General features: G+C 43.9%; 1 protein-coding gene across 1 annotated transcript in view; it reads right to left on the bottom strand.

Annotated features, from left to right (window-relative positions):
• Nucleotides 1-2,791, bottom strand: part of lysmd2 (LysM, putative peptidoglycan-binding, domain containing 2) — a 61,807-nt gene extending 59,016 nt beyond the window's left edge. Inside the window, exon 1 of the mRNA XM_068017996.1 lies at nt 2,649-2,791. The gene's annotated coding sequence lies outside the window, so the exon portion shown is untranslated. The remainder of the gene's footprint in view (nt 1-2,648) is intronic.
• Between the last annotated feature and the right edge of the window lie 12,333 nt (nt 2,792-15,124).

Raw genomic sequence — 15,124 nt, 5'->3', positions numbered from 1 at the left:
TAACTGTATTCAGTACTCCAGATGCAGTCTCACCGAGGCTCTATACAATTGCAGCAAGACTCCTTTACTCCTGTACTCAAATTCTCTTGCAATAAAGTCTAACATATCATTTGCCTTCCCAATTGCTTGCTCTATCTGCATGTTAGCTTTCAGTGACTTATGAAACAAGGACATCCAGGTCCCTTTGGATATCAACACTTCCCAACCTCTCACCATTTAAGAAATTCTCTGCATTTCTGTTTTTCCTACCAAAGTGGATAACGCACAAGAGCGGGGATATTATAATAACATCAAAATACTGCAGACGCTGGAAACCTGAAAGAAAAACAGAAAGTGCTGGAAACACTCAGCAGGTCTGGCAGCTTCTCTGGAGAGAGAAAGAGTTAACGTTTCCGGTCGATGACCTTTCATCAGATGTTATCCCTGGGTTCAATCAACATTTGACTAAAATTAAACTGGTCATTATTGCACTGCTGTTTGTGGGAGCTTGCTGTGCACAAAATTGGCTGCCACGTTCCCTACGTGGCAACAGTGACTCCACTTCAAAAGTACTTCATTGGCTTGTAAGGTGCTTTAGGCAGAAATCATGAACTGCAAATACAAGTTCTTTCTTTCATACAGTGAGCTCAGGTCAAATGGGAATATAAACACTTGTTGGGCAAATGAAATGACTTGTTTTATGTGCTGTACATTCAATGTAGTTCCTATGCATTCAAATTAAGACTTTGAATGGGAAGGACATAATGGAATGGCAGGGTATGTGTTAAACGCTTTGAGGGCGATTTTAGCCCAACCTGACCATTGGGAAAAAGGTAGCAACATATCAGCCACCTGCCAATGGAGAGTAAAATCAAGCGGTGTGTTTAATTAGTGCCCTGCCTGAACATTAGCTTAAAATTACTCCCATATATCTCTTTAAGAATTGTGGACCAGCGCTTCTTTATTCTGCACTGAACAGACCCCCAATTTTCTTGTCCACTCACTCTGACGTGGAAAATCAAAGGCATTGCAAGTGCATAAATATAAAACCTTGGCTCTTGTTGTGTGATTGCAGCTCTTGTGTCTGATTAATGAAGGGTTGGGTCATAACACATTCATATCAGAGTAAATTACCCCCGGTGTTGCTCAGTGTTTGTTGAAGATGAGTTATTCTTAAATGTGCAAGATGGTGATGGAGAGGAGAGACTTCAGAAACTTGCCGACAGAACCACCTAATGGTCAAAGCCTGAAAGTACCTAGTGACAGTTGACCGAGCAACAATGATTAGGAAAAGTTGGAAATTGCCCTGTACAATGGTAAATTTTGACACAAAAAACAATCAAAAATCATGACAATAGGAAGTAAGGTTTGTGGAGAAGAAGTCTTTCCCTGGTACAAAATTTTTAGAATCTTAGAGCTGATATTTGTACTTGTAACATTGCTTTTAATATATGATGTGTATTTTTTCATTTAAAAAGTTATGGCTATTAATACACAGAATGACAACATTTTTAGGGATGAAGTCATAGGAAAATACCTTGTAAATTGCTTGAATTGTGTTCTCAACATGGAGTTTCAGTCAAATTAATCACAATATGAAGTCACAAGTTCAACTGAATGCTGGGCAATAGCTGGGAAACTGAAACTAATGAAAATGCTGAGAATGTTTATTTAAACTGTGCATTCCATACCAGCACTATAACAAGGACTGAGTTAGTGAGACATAAATATGTCATGCCCTATCTGATCCTGTGTAGAGATGCTAAAGAAATACTGAGGAGTAACAAGTAGGACTAGGCTTCTCATGCCTAGGTAGCCGTGCCTCATTAACTTTGACATTTTCCAGAATTTGTACATAACTGTTAGTAATGATAAATACCAGAAGAGGTGAACCCTTCAAATAAACATGTCAGCCAGACTGATCAATTGTATGGAAAGGAGATTTTCTTTGAACTTAAGATACATTAAGGAAAGCTTGGGACACCTCTTGTCAGATTCTTTTTGTCTCTGTTAGATTTTCTTAAATTCTCCTAGTCCTGGTTAGATGTAGTATCTCCGTGTTAAAGAAGATTCTCTTTGCCTTCTCTTCTGTAGCAATCTTTACCTAGCAGATGTAGAAGGGTACCTTTACAAGTACAAAGTATATTCACAGAGAGAAAGAGCTTATCAAATCAAATTGTATTGTTATACTGGCAGACAGGTAGAAGGTATAAGTGTGTAACTTAACTGTATAAGTTGTCTGAAATTAAGGAACATGAGAGTTAAACCAGTTAACAGATATTGTCACTCGTCTGTAAAGTGGATTCAATTGGAACAGAGGATCCAAGTGAAACAGATAACCCCACCATCAAAGGGGCTCATCACCTCAACGTTCCTGAAGCTAACACCACCATCCTAGGGAAAGAAGTTCAACTTGACCCGTGTTGCTCATAGGGATAAGACCGTAGAAGCTCTGGAAGCATCGCTAACCACCAGCACATTGGGCTGGATTTTAAAGGCTCTCCGACACCTGGAACTGTGACGGGTGGGGAAATGAAGCTCGCAACAGATGAGGCCCGCCACCGGCAGGCCCTGTCCCGATCTCGGCGGCGGTGGCCAGGCCTCGGATGGCGGCTGCCCCGTCGCTTAGCGACGCGACCTGCATTATAATATGCAAATGGATACTTAACTTTAATTAATATGCAGGCCACAGCGATTCTGCCGGAGAGTTGGGATCTTCATTCCGGTGGCCGGTAAATGCCATGCCTTCGAATCCCCGTTTGGGGAAACGAGGTGAGACACTGTGGGGAGGTGGTGATGTTCTCAGTGGGAGAGCGGGGTCAAACTGTTTGGATTGGCTGTGGGGGAGGGGGGGGGGTGATGGGAAGGGGTTGAGGGTTACATTTTCTGAACTTCGGGGGTGGAAGGTCACTTTGTCACGTTAGGTATTTTGGTGGGTAAGCAGGCAATGAATTTAATGTGAGGCTATTGGGGGGGGGGGTTGTAAGAGAGGATGGAAGAGATTTTTCAATTACTTTTATTAATGTGAGATGTAATTTTCCTTTAAAAATTGAACTAGTCTTTGGGGGCTGCAAGCCCTTTAAAAATGGCACTGGCGCCTACGCATTGGTGCCGGACGCCGTGGCTCGCGTGCCCCCCCACGTCATCAGCGGGGCGTGGCGTGGCGCGGGGTGGGCGTGGCGTGGCGCGGGGTGGGCGTGGCGCGGGGTGGGCGGGGCGGGGCGTGGCGGCTGCCCCGGCCATGCTAATGAGCCTCTGCTTTTAAAATCGAGGTGATTCCGCGATGTGCACCTCATGTGAGCAGACTGCAAATTTTTCTGCCCGCCGCCCAACTTTAAAGTGCAGCCCGTAAAGTTTATTCCATTCTATTCAACAGATTATCAACTATCTCAGGAGTTCACTTCTAAAGAACTTCACCAATTTCCAGCGATCTTGATCACTCATCTCAACCATAATTAAATAGTCACTGATTCAGAAATTCTGAAGTAAAATGATACATTAAGCTGCCTTTACAACTTCTGTTATTTACCGTGTTAAATAACTCAATCTATTAACTGCGTGTCATTCAAATAATTTGTTTACTCAGTAGCTAATGTAGCATAGCATGATAAACTCAAAATTAATCCAAACTGGATGACATAAGGCAATTCAGCGAGCTGACTTTGGCATCTTGCACTTCTAGACCACAGCTGGTCAGTGAATCCAAGACAAATCCATAGTGAGGAGTTAAAATGGGGAGGATGGGGATGGGAGAATTTACAGATTCATCCGGTTCCTTGGAACATATTTTAGGATACTTCGATACAGTGTTCCTGCAAGGCCTGTCAGAGTATTTGTACATCTGACTCTGTTACCAGCAACAAGTATTAGGAATGAATGAACAAGGCATCATATCTACATAGAGAAATAGAAGTTTCAAATCCCCACCCACCATATGTTCTGTGCAGCAGCTTTGGTGTTACAATTACTGAAAATATGCTTTTATCTTCCTAAAGTCAGATGTTTCTGATCCATCAGCACGTCTCACTCTGGGTTCAGCTCAAGTTTGTACATCAAATTCCGTGAATAAAAAAGATCATTTTTTTTAATGCTCATTGATTTGGTTGCCACAGAAAACAGTAACAATGGGAAGCCCATCTTTACTTAGTCTATTCATGATTGTTCAGTTAAGACAATTCAATGCTATTGGTTACATAATTTGGACAAAAAAACAGTTTCTGCTTCATGAGGAATTCCCATTCTACTTTGTCATGGGTATTCAGGAAGAGCACGAGAGACAAAGTCTAAGGGTCCAATGACATGCTGACAAATACTCAACAATTGTTCTCTTAGTATTTCTTGCATATAAACTCTATTTTTTGATCTTGGTTATAGTTCCACCTGAATATAGTGCTAGGATATTAGCTGAAATTATAAGGTCACAGTTTATCAAGGGTATTGTGTGCAATGAATTAAAGGATATCTATTATTCAGGAGAAATCCATTAAAGGTACTAAGATAAATTGGTGTAGAAAGCATAGTAGGAATCTGCCAATGCAATGACAGGTGTTGTCAAGGGACAGTGATAAGGTCTGCTTTGTTCAATGTTCCTATTCCAAGGAGAAATTAGGTCATGACGGGGGTAGGGGGGAGGTGCGGACGGGGGAAACTATGCTCTAAGTAAACAGTGCTGTAGACAAAAGACAACTGAAGCAGCAGTTGGCAAGATTATGGATGAACAAGCAAAGTAAAATAATTTGAAGAAGGGTGAGAACAGCAGACAACAAAATGGATTCAAAAGTTGAAAGTATGGATCAAGCAGCAAGGAAAAGTGATCTTAAAAGAGTACAACTTGTAAGAGAAACAAATAACAGAAAATCTGGATTTACTGAAGAAAACAATGAAACCTGCTGCTGATGGCGGAAGACAGGAACAGAAAATAGGCCTTGGGTTTTAACAGCATATTTATATAGCAGCTGTAGAATGGATGTATGTGCTAGTCTCATCAATGAGATCTGGGAAGAGTACCGTAGAACCACAGAAAAGTTATAGCACAGAAAGAGGCCATTCAGCCCATCGTGTCTGCGCCGACTGGAAAAAAAATTGTATGTGACAGAAAGGTTGGGGTTGTATATGTATTGTACATGTATAAAATATTACCAAGTATTTAGAGCACAGAAACAGGCCATTCAGCCCACCAGGTCCATTCCAGTGTTTATGCTCCACATGAGCCTCCTCATGCCCCTCTTTATTTAATTCCTATCAACATATCCATCTGGGTCACTAATGTCCTAAAGGGAAGGAAATCTGCTGTCTTTACCTGGTCTGGCCTATATGTGACTCCAGACTCTCAGCAATGTGGTTGACTCTTAAATGGCCTAGCAAGCCACTCAGTTGTATCAAACCGGGACAAAGTCTAAGAAAAGGAACGAAACTGGACAGACCACCTGGCATCAACCTAGGCACCGGAAACGACAAAGCAAACACAGCCCTGTTGACCCTGCAAAGTCCTCCTTACTAACATCTGTGGGTTTGTGCCAAAGTTGGGAGAGCTGTCCCACAGTCTAGCCAAGCAACAGCCTGACATAGTCATACTCACGAAATCATACCTTACAGACAATGTCCCAGACACCATCACCATCCCTGGGTATGTCCTATCCCACTAGCAGGACAGACCCAGCAGAGGTGGCAGCACAGTGGTATACAGTTGGGAGGTAGATGCACTGGGAGTCCTCAACATTGACTCCGGACTCCATGAAGTTTCATGGCATCAGGTCAAACATAGGCAAGGAAACCTCCTGCTGATCACCACCTACCGCCCTCCCTCAGCTGATGAATCAGTGCTCCTCCATATTGAACACCAATTGAAAGAAGCATTGAGGGCAGCAAGGGCACAAAATGTACTCTGGGTAGGGGACTTCAATGTCCATCACCAAGAGTGGCTCACTCGCACCACGACTTACTGAGCTGGCCGAGTCCTAGAGGATATAGCTGTTAGACTGGGACTGCGGCAGGTGGTGAGGGAATCAACAAGAGGAAAAAACCTACTTGATCTCGTCCGCACCAATCTGCCTGTCACAAATGCATCTGTCCATGACAGTATTGGTAGGAATGACCATCGCACAGTCCTTGTGGAGATGAAGTCCTGTCTTCACACTGAGGGTATCCACCATTGTATTGTGTAGTACTACCACTGTGCTAAATGGGCTAGATTTTGAACAGATCTAGCAACTCAAAACTGGGCGTCCATGAGGCGCTGTGGACCATCATCAGCAGCAGAATTGTATTCAACCATAATCTGCAACCTCAAAGCCCAGCGTTACCATCAAGCCAGGGGACCAACTCTGGTTCAATGAAGAGTGCAGGAGGGCATGCCAGGAGCAGCACCAAGCATACCTAAAAAGGAAGTGTCAGCTTGGTGAAGCTACAACACAGGACTACTTGCATACCAAACAGCAGAAGCAGCATGCAATAAACAAAGCTAAGCAATCCCACAACCAATGGATCAAATCTAAGCTCTGCGGTCCTGCCAAATCCAGTCATGAGTGGTGGTGAACAATTAAACAACTGACTGGAGGAGGAGGCTGCACAAACATCCCCATCCTCAATGATGAGGGCGCCCAGCACATCAGTGCAAAAGACAAGGCTGAAGCATTTGCAACAATCTTCAGCCAGAAGCGCTGAGTGGATGATCCTGAGGTTCCCAGCATCACAGATGCCAGTCTTCAGGCGAATCAATCCGATTTACTCCATGTAATATCAAGAAACGACTGAAGGCACTGGATACTACAAAGGCTATGGGCCCTGACAACATTCCGGCAATAGTACTGAAGACCTCTGCTCCACAATTTGCCGTGCCACTAGCCAAGCTGTTCCAGTATAGTTACAACACTGGCATCTACCCGGCAATGTGGAAAATTGCCCATGTATGTCCTGTGCACAAAAAGCAGGACAAATCCGACCTGGCCAATTACCGCCCTATTAGTGTACTCTTGATTATCAGCAAACTCATGGAAGGGGTGGCTGACAGTGCTATCAAGCGGCTGTTGCTCAGCAATACCTGCTTGTTGACGCTCAGTTTGGGTTCCGCCAAGGCCACTCAGCTCCTGAGCTCATTATAGCCTTGGTCCAAACATGGACAAAAGAGCTGAGGTGAGATAAGAGTGACTGCCCTTGACATCAAGGCAGCATTTGACTGAGTATGGCATCAAGGAGCCCTAGCAAAACTGCAATCAATGGGAATTGGGGGAAAACTCTCCTCTGGTTGGAGTCATACCTAGCGCAAAGGAAGATGGTTGTGGTTGTGGAGGTCAATCACCTCAGGCCCAGGACATTACTCATTACTGCAGGAGTTCCTCAGGGTAGTGTCCTAGACCCAACCATCTTCAGCTGCTTCATCAATGACCTTCCCTCCATCATAAGGTCAGAAGTGGGGATGTTCACTGATCACTGCACAATGTTCAGCACCATTTGTGACTCCTCAGATTCTGAAGCAGTCTGTGCCAATATGCAGCAAGACTTGGACAACATTCAGGCTTGGCTGATAAGTGGCAAGTAACATTCGCGCCACACAAGTGCCAGGCAATGACCATCTCAAACAAGAGAGAATCTAACCATCTCCCCTTGACATTCAAAAGCATTACCATCGCTGAATCCCCCACTATCAACATCCTAGGGGTCACCATTGACCAGAAACTGAACTGGAGTAGCCATATAAATACCATGGCTACAAGAGCAGGTCAGAGGCTAGTAATCCTGAGGCAAGTAACTCACCTCCTGACTCCACAAAGCCTGTCCACCATCTACAAGGCACAAGTCAGGAATACTCTCCACTTGCCTGGATGGGTGCAGCTCCAACAACACTCAAGAAGCTCGACACCATCACGGACAAAGCAGCCCGCTTGATTGGCACCCCATCTACAAACATTCACTCCCTCCACCACCAATGCACAGTGGCAGCAGTGTGTACCATACAAGATGCATTGCAGCAACTCACCAAGGCTCCTTAGACAGCACCTTCCAAACCCATGACCTCTACCAACTAGAAGGACAAGGGCAGCAGACGCATGGGAACACCACCACCTGCAAGTTCCCCTCCAAGCCACACACCATCCTGACTTGGAACTATATCACCGTTACTTCACTGTCGCTGGGTCAAAATCCTGGAACTCCTTCCCTAACAGCACTGTGGGTGTACCTACACCACGTGAATTGCAGCAGTTCAGGAAGGCAGCTCACCACCACCTTCTCAACGGCAATTAGGGATGGCCTAGCCAGTGACACTCACACCTTGTGAACGAATAATAAAAAATGATCTGTAGCAGTCATGTAAGTGGTAAGAGAGAGCACTGGGGATATAAGAACATAAGAAGTAGGAGTAGGTCATACGGCCCGTTGAGCCTGCTCCACTGCTCAATACAATCATGGCTTATCTTGGGCTTCAATTCCATTTTCTTGCCCGCTCCACATATCCCTTGATTCCCTAAGAAACCAAAAATCTGTCTATATCAGACTTATATATATTCAATAATGGTGTATTCACAACTCTCTGGGGCTGAGAATTCCAAAGATTCACAACCCCTTTGTGTGAAGAAATCTCTCCTTATCTCAGTCCTAAATGATCAACCCCTTATCCTGAAACTGTGCCCCTTTGTTCTAGATTCCCCAGCCAGTGGAAACAACCTCTCATTATCTACCCCGCCAAACCTCTTCATAATTTTAAATGTTTCAATGAGATCACCTCTCATTCTTCTAAACGTCAGAGAATATAGGCCCAATTTACTCACCCTCTCATTCCAGGGACCAATCTAGCGAGCCTTCGCTGTACTGCCTCCAATGCAAGTATATCCTTCCTTAAATATGGAGACAAAAATTGCACACAGTGGCCTGGATTTTATTTTGCTGCCGTCGAGTAAAAGATGGCGGCCCACATGCACAGGCTTTACTCCGCGGAGCTGCCGTGGCTCATTAACATGGCTGGGGCGGACCACCACCCCTGATGACGTGGGAAGGGGCAGGCAATCCATCCCTGGCAATGGCGTCCAGTGCCACTGCGAAGCTGCTGGCATCATTTTTAAAGGGCTTCCAGCCCTAACATTGAATTGCAATAGTTAAAGGAATAGGCACGTTAACATTTATTTGAACAATGAAAGAAATATTTCCATTCCCTCTCCCACACCCAATATCCATTTACTTCCTTCCTTACCCTCTCACCCCCCCCAAAAATACTTACCTTGAGTACCTGACCATCCCCACTCACCCCACAAAATTCAGTAAGTTTTACCTTCAACCCCTTCCCACCATCCCCTCCACTAATCAGAATCGTTTTACCCGCTGCACCCACCACCCCCCCGCACTGAAATAATTTCCATACTCCCACCTCCCCACCAGTGTCCCGCATCGGACTTCCGAATGGAGATCCGATGGCGCAGGATGACGGCCGCCACCACCAATATGGCAATGGAGTGGACGATGGGAGCGGTTAAGTATTTAATTGAATCATTTTCATATACTTAAATATTTAAATTTCGGCCCCGTTGTTGAGCGGTGGGGTCACTCAGCCACGAGGCCTTGCCACTGTCGGCAATATGGGGCCGGACCTTCCTGGCATGGAGGCCCATGGTGGGACTATCCTGGAGGCATTTTCCAGGGCCCCCGTCACAATCCCTGACGTAGAGGTCCGGTAAAATCCAGCCCAGTTTTCCAGGTGTGGTCTCACCAATGATTTCTATAATTGAAGCAAGACTTCTTTATTCTTGTACTCTAATCCCCTTGCAATAAAGGCCAACATGGCATTTGCTTTCCTAATTGCTTGCCATACCTGCATATTAACTTTTTGTGTTCCATTTGTGAGTATACCCAAGTCTCTCAACATCTGCATTTACAAGTTTCACATCTTTTAGAAAATATTCTGCTTTTCTATTCTTCCCCACATTAAACTCCATATGCCACCTTGTTGACCTCTCACTTAAACTGTCTATATCTCTTTGCAGCCTCTTTGTGTCCTCCTCACAGCTTGCATTCCCACCTAGCTTTGTATTACTCTCTGTCTCTTGCCAACGTCATCAATATAGATTGTAAATAGCTGAGTCCCTAGCACTGATCCTTGCTGCATTCCATTACTCTCAGCCTGCCAAGTTGAAAATGCCCCATTTATCCCCACTGTCTGCTTCCTGTCCGTTAACCAATTCTCTAACCATGTTAATATATCACCCCCAACTCCATGCGCCCTTATCTTGTGTATTAACCTGTTGTGTAGCACCTTATCAAATGCCTTTTGGAATTCCTAGTATACTATATCTACTGGTTCCCCTTTATCTACTCTACCAGTTACATCCTCAAAAGACTTTAATAAACTTGTCAAACAAGATTTCCCTTTTGTAAAACCATGTTGACTTGTACTAATCATACTAAGCTTTCCTAAGTGCATTGTTAAGACATCCTTAATAATAGATTCCAGCACTTTCCTGATGACTGTTGTCAGGCAACCTGGCCTGTAGTTCCCCGTTTTCTCTCTCCCTCCTTTCTTGAATAGCGGTGTTACATTTGCTAACATCCAATCTGCTGGGACCATTCCTGAATCTAAGGAATTTTGGAAAATCATAGCTAGCGCATCCACTATCTCTGCTGCTATCTCTTTTGGAACCTTAGGATGTAGGTCATCAGATCCTGGGGTTTATCAGATTTTAGTCCCTTGAGTTTCTCCAGTACTTTTTCTCTGCTGATGTTAATTACTTTAATTTCCTCACTCTTATTTGCCCCTAGGTTACTATTTCTGGTATGTAACTTGTGCCTTCTACTGTGAAGACGGAGACAAAATATTTGTTCAATGTCTCTGCCATTTCCTTATTCCCCATGATAATTTCTCCTGTCTCTGCTTTTAAGGGACTAATGTTTACTTTAGCTACTCTCTTCCTTCTTATATACTTGTAAAAGCTATAAAATGTGTGGTTGTTGGTTGGCACAGACTCGGTGGGCCGAAGGGCCTGTTTCAGTGCTGTATCTCTAAATAAATAATAAATAAATCTGTTTTTATATCCCTGGCTAGTTTACCACTCCAAAACACTTACTTGAAGATTTGACCTCTTCCCCCCCCCCCCACCCCCCTCACAAACTGTGCAAAGTGCAGAGGTCACCCCTTTCCCTCCCCCACCCCCACCTCTGGAAATGCTGAGCTGACCCCATGCCCCCTCACCCAACTTCACTAAAAATCCTAAATTCCCTCCTTCCCCACCTCAGTGGTGCCAGGAAAGTGAAGGTGCATGAGTGCTGCCCGTCACGTGGAAGATCCCGGAAACCCAGTAAGATTGCGGGGAATGGTATTTAAATGCATTAATTTCCTTCATTTAAATATTTAAAGGTGGTCCCGTCGCTGAGCGGCGAGGGGACCTCACGGAGCGTCACCACCTCCAGGAAGATCGGGCCCAGCAATCCCTGCGTTGGGCTCCGTGGCAGGCCACTGCCGCTGCGATCTTCCGGCACCCACACCCTACCCCACCATGGAGCCCGATGTCAGGAGCTCAACAAAATCCTGGCTTATGAGTCTATAAAAACTTGAAACCCAAGTACCTGATTTGCGACTGCCCCTTTTTTTAAAGTATCCATTTTATAAATATCCAATTCCAATTTTGTGCAGCATGGAATATCCTACAAATAGTGTGCTGACTCACTCCAGTTATGCTTTAGGGCATGGTCAGTGTAATCCAAACATTGGAATCATTGCTTTAAGAATACAAATGATTTGGTTTGTTGTAGTTTTGCCTTGCTGATATGCATCATTGCAGTTCTTAGAGGTAAAGAGATTCTTCACAGGTGGCATTAGCCACACACGAGAGCTAATTTTAACTTTTGACAATCCAATAGTTTACATTTCCATTCATTTGAATGAAAATTCAGAGATGGTGTGTAATGCACAGCTAATTCCACATTGCTCATTTTTACACCATTGCCCAAAGTTAAATTGATCCCCTTTGGAGTGGATCATCCATTCTCCAAAGAGTCAACCTTGCATTTGTTTTTCACCCTTGAACAGCTAAGGAATACTTGATTGCATTAAGGCCTGTGTAGTGTGAGCACTGCATGAAGAACAAACATTAACTTACAGAAGATTTTCTGGTGCTCATGTACCATTGATGCATCTAACGCAGAGGAAATTGGTCTACTAAGTGTCTGGCTTAAAGTAAAATTATTTGAACAGATTGAAAATAAATCAAGTTCCACTTTTGACTAATAAAACATCAGATGAAAAGGACATTGATACATTTTTAATATTGTAACACAATATGTTACACATGAAATCTGCAGAAATGTAGACTTAGCATACAGTAATTTCATAATAATCCATACGGGAATCATCTTAAAAATAAATATTTTTATATTGTTTGGCAAATAATATAAAATATTTCTATGAATGGAGATGTTGGTCTGCCATAAGCACAGGTGTACTTTTCCTTCATTGTGGTATGAAAATAGTAAGGTATATGTGTTCCACATAATTGTCACGCTCCATTTCAAAAGTCATTCATTGTGTGACTGTGGTAGGATGCGACTATTATTATTTTCTATGTATAATTAATGTGACATTAAATATTGAGGCCTGGATTTCTTTCTGAATGGTAATGTCATTCAGTGCTGATACCAAAGTGTAGAACAATGTCCTATCCAGTGAGAACATTGGTGGATGTGAGACACTGGTGAAGATCCTAACATTGGGATAACAAACCGCTCACTTCTGCAGTTTTGAAATGAATTTTGAATTCAATAGAACTTTGAATCTTGTAACTCCTGGAATTTTGGGTGTTAGAAAGGAATTTCCCAAAGTTTTTCCTGAATCGGCTTCAGGTTTTTCTTTTCTTTTTTTTTTGCCTCTCCCAAGAGATCAGGTGGTGAAGGGGTCTATCATACTTCATGTCTGGATGGGGTGGACCAGATGGTTTTTTTTCACAGTTTTGTTTCTATATCTTGGTACATTCGTAATTCCAAATTCATTTATTTTCTTTCCCATTTTCCGCCTTTTCCTCTCAGACACGGAAGTTAATGGAGAGGATATTTTGAGTGTGCATAATGTTTGTGGGACTCAAGGCAACAAAGATACTTCACTTATTTCAGCCCTGGCCCTCCCTCGAGCTCCAGCATTCAGCTCAGACTTAGATTCAATTCTTCCCTTTATATTTGGATTGCTGTATACAAATATATATACAACAGGAGGGTCTATGCATTTCTAGTGTGACAACATCTGGAATGCATTGTGGGGAAAGATGCATAGAATTACATAGAATACGCACCACAGAAACAGGGCATTTGGCCAAAAAGTCCCTGCTGGTGTTTATATTCCATTTGAGGTTTCTTCCATCCTTCCTCAACTAATTCAATCAGCATAACCCTCCATTACCTGCTCCCTCATATGCTTATCTAGCTGCCCCCTAAATGCATACAAAGCTAAATGTATTCCTGAATGTCAAAGGCATTTTCATGAAACATACTGTATGTGACAGGCACAATACATCCAGCAGTGACATTGCAGAGTGTTGGAAGACAGCTCAAAGCAATTGTGTTGTTCTGTTACCAGCCCTGAAATTGTCAAACAACATCTAAATTAAATGGATTATAAATCGTTGCCTAACATTTCATTAGCACATTCATTTAACAGTGTTTTGCCTCAGTTTTCTACACGCTAATGAATTCTCCTCATCAGAAAAAATGCAAAGCACAAGAGTTAAGGTGATACTAACCGCCTTAATGAAATGTTTAATTTGTGCTGGCAAATCAATTTTTAATCTGCCAGAATTGTTCCATTCTCTGAAGAGATACAACACCTTTTTTCTTGCTGTGCTTTGTGATCTGGGACCTTGCAGGTCACAAATAAACCAAAGAGTCATATCTCATGAAAGCCTTGGCTGGGGGCAGGAGAGGGAAAACAGGGGCTAAATTGGATAGCTCCAGAAAACAGGCACGGGAATCATGATGCAGGATTAACCTGCACCCGTTGATAGAAATGCAGGCAGCATGCCAATTCCGTGCTCCCAGCTCATTAAGTTACACGTGCAGCCAGCATTAACCGTGCTGTTCATTGGCTGCATGCATCAGCATGGGGCCCAAAATCATAATTTCTTAGCACCACTTAGAACTAGCCTGCACTGTTTAAAGCGAGCCTGCACCTCTTAAAGGGGAGGTGCATTGTGGCTGGAGCAGGTGTTGGCTGTTGTACAGGAAGTAAATCTGTCCTGGGAAACAATGAGGAATGGCACTACATGGGAGAGAGCAGGCTCCATGGTTTTTGGATGCTGCACTGGAGGTCTTGGAGGAAGCGAAAAGGAGTAGAGATGTCCTGTATCCATGGGGGGAGTGGCGGTGGAGTAGGGTAGGGAGAATGGATAGGAGGACCTCCAGATAGACAGTCAACATGGCACTCACTGGCACACTGTTTTGTAGAACAAGATGCCACATAATCGGAGGCAAGAGGAACTAACTGGAGTGGGACAGACACGCCTGTATATCCTACCCACAGAGGAGATGATGCTGGCCATTACTGGAAAGGCCATTTCTGGGGCCATAGCCAGCAGAGAGGCTGCAACCATTGAAGATGACTGTATCCTCATACATTCTTCTCACATTCCACTTTCCCTTTCTCCCACACTCTCTTCTGATTTACAAGCTGCAGATAGTGTAAGCATGCAACTCTTTCTTCCCCCCTCCATCCCTCCCTTCACCACGACCTTACCCTTGTACCTTTTTCCTTTCAGATACTCAAGAGGTGCAACCTGGCCAGATAATGGAAGAACAGCAAGAAGAGAGTAATGATGAAGATACAGCACCGTTACTTAATTTCACACTCACAGCCACTAGCTCAGATGTTGACTGCACATATCTTAAAGGATAGATTAGTAGTATCTGCAAGTGGCGAGACACTTGGTACGAGTGACCTGGAGCCAGGGCAGGGGGCAAGGATATCACATGTGCCAGCTTGCTGGAGGGCGACGTTGCACACAGGTTCCCCTGCAGAGGACTCAGATAAGCACTTGGACGGGGTGGTCAACAGAAGGAAGTTGGTTGTGTGCACAACAAAATGCTTGTGCGTTCAATGTCAAGGAGCATGGAGGAGTCCGACACCCACTTGGCGCAGGGCTTTGCACAAAGCTTGGAGCCCACCGTTTCCAGCATGGAAGTG

Source organism: Heterodontus francisci, chromosome 38 (genome assembly GCF_036365525.1).
Source record: "Heterodontus francisci isolate sHetFra1 chromosome 38, sHetFra1.hap1, whole genome shotgun sequence".
NCBI classification, from domain to species: Eukaryota; Metazoa; Chordata; class Chondrichthyes; order Heterodontiformes; family Heterodontidae; genus Heterodontus; species Heterodontus francisci.
The sequence above is the reverse complement of the archived record's forward strand: the minus strand, read 5'-3'. Positions and strand labels throughout refer to the sequence as shown.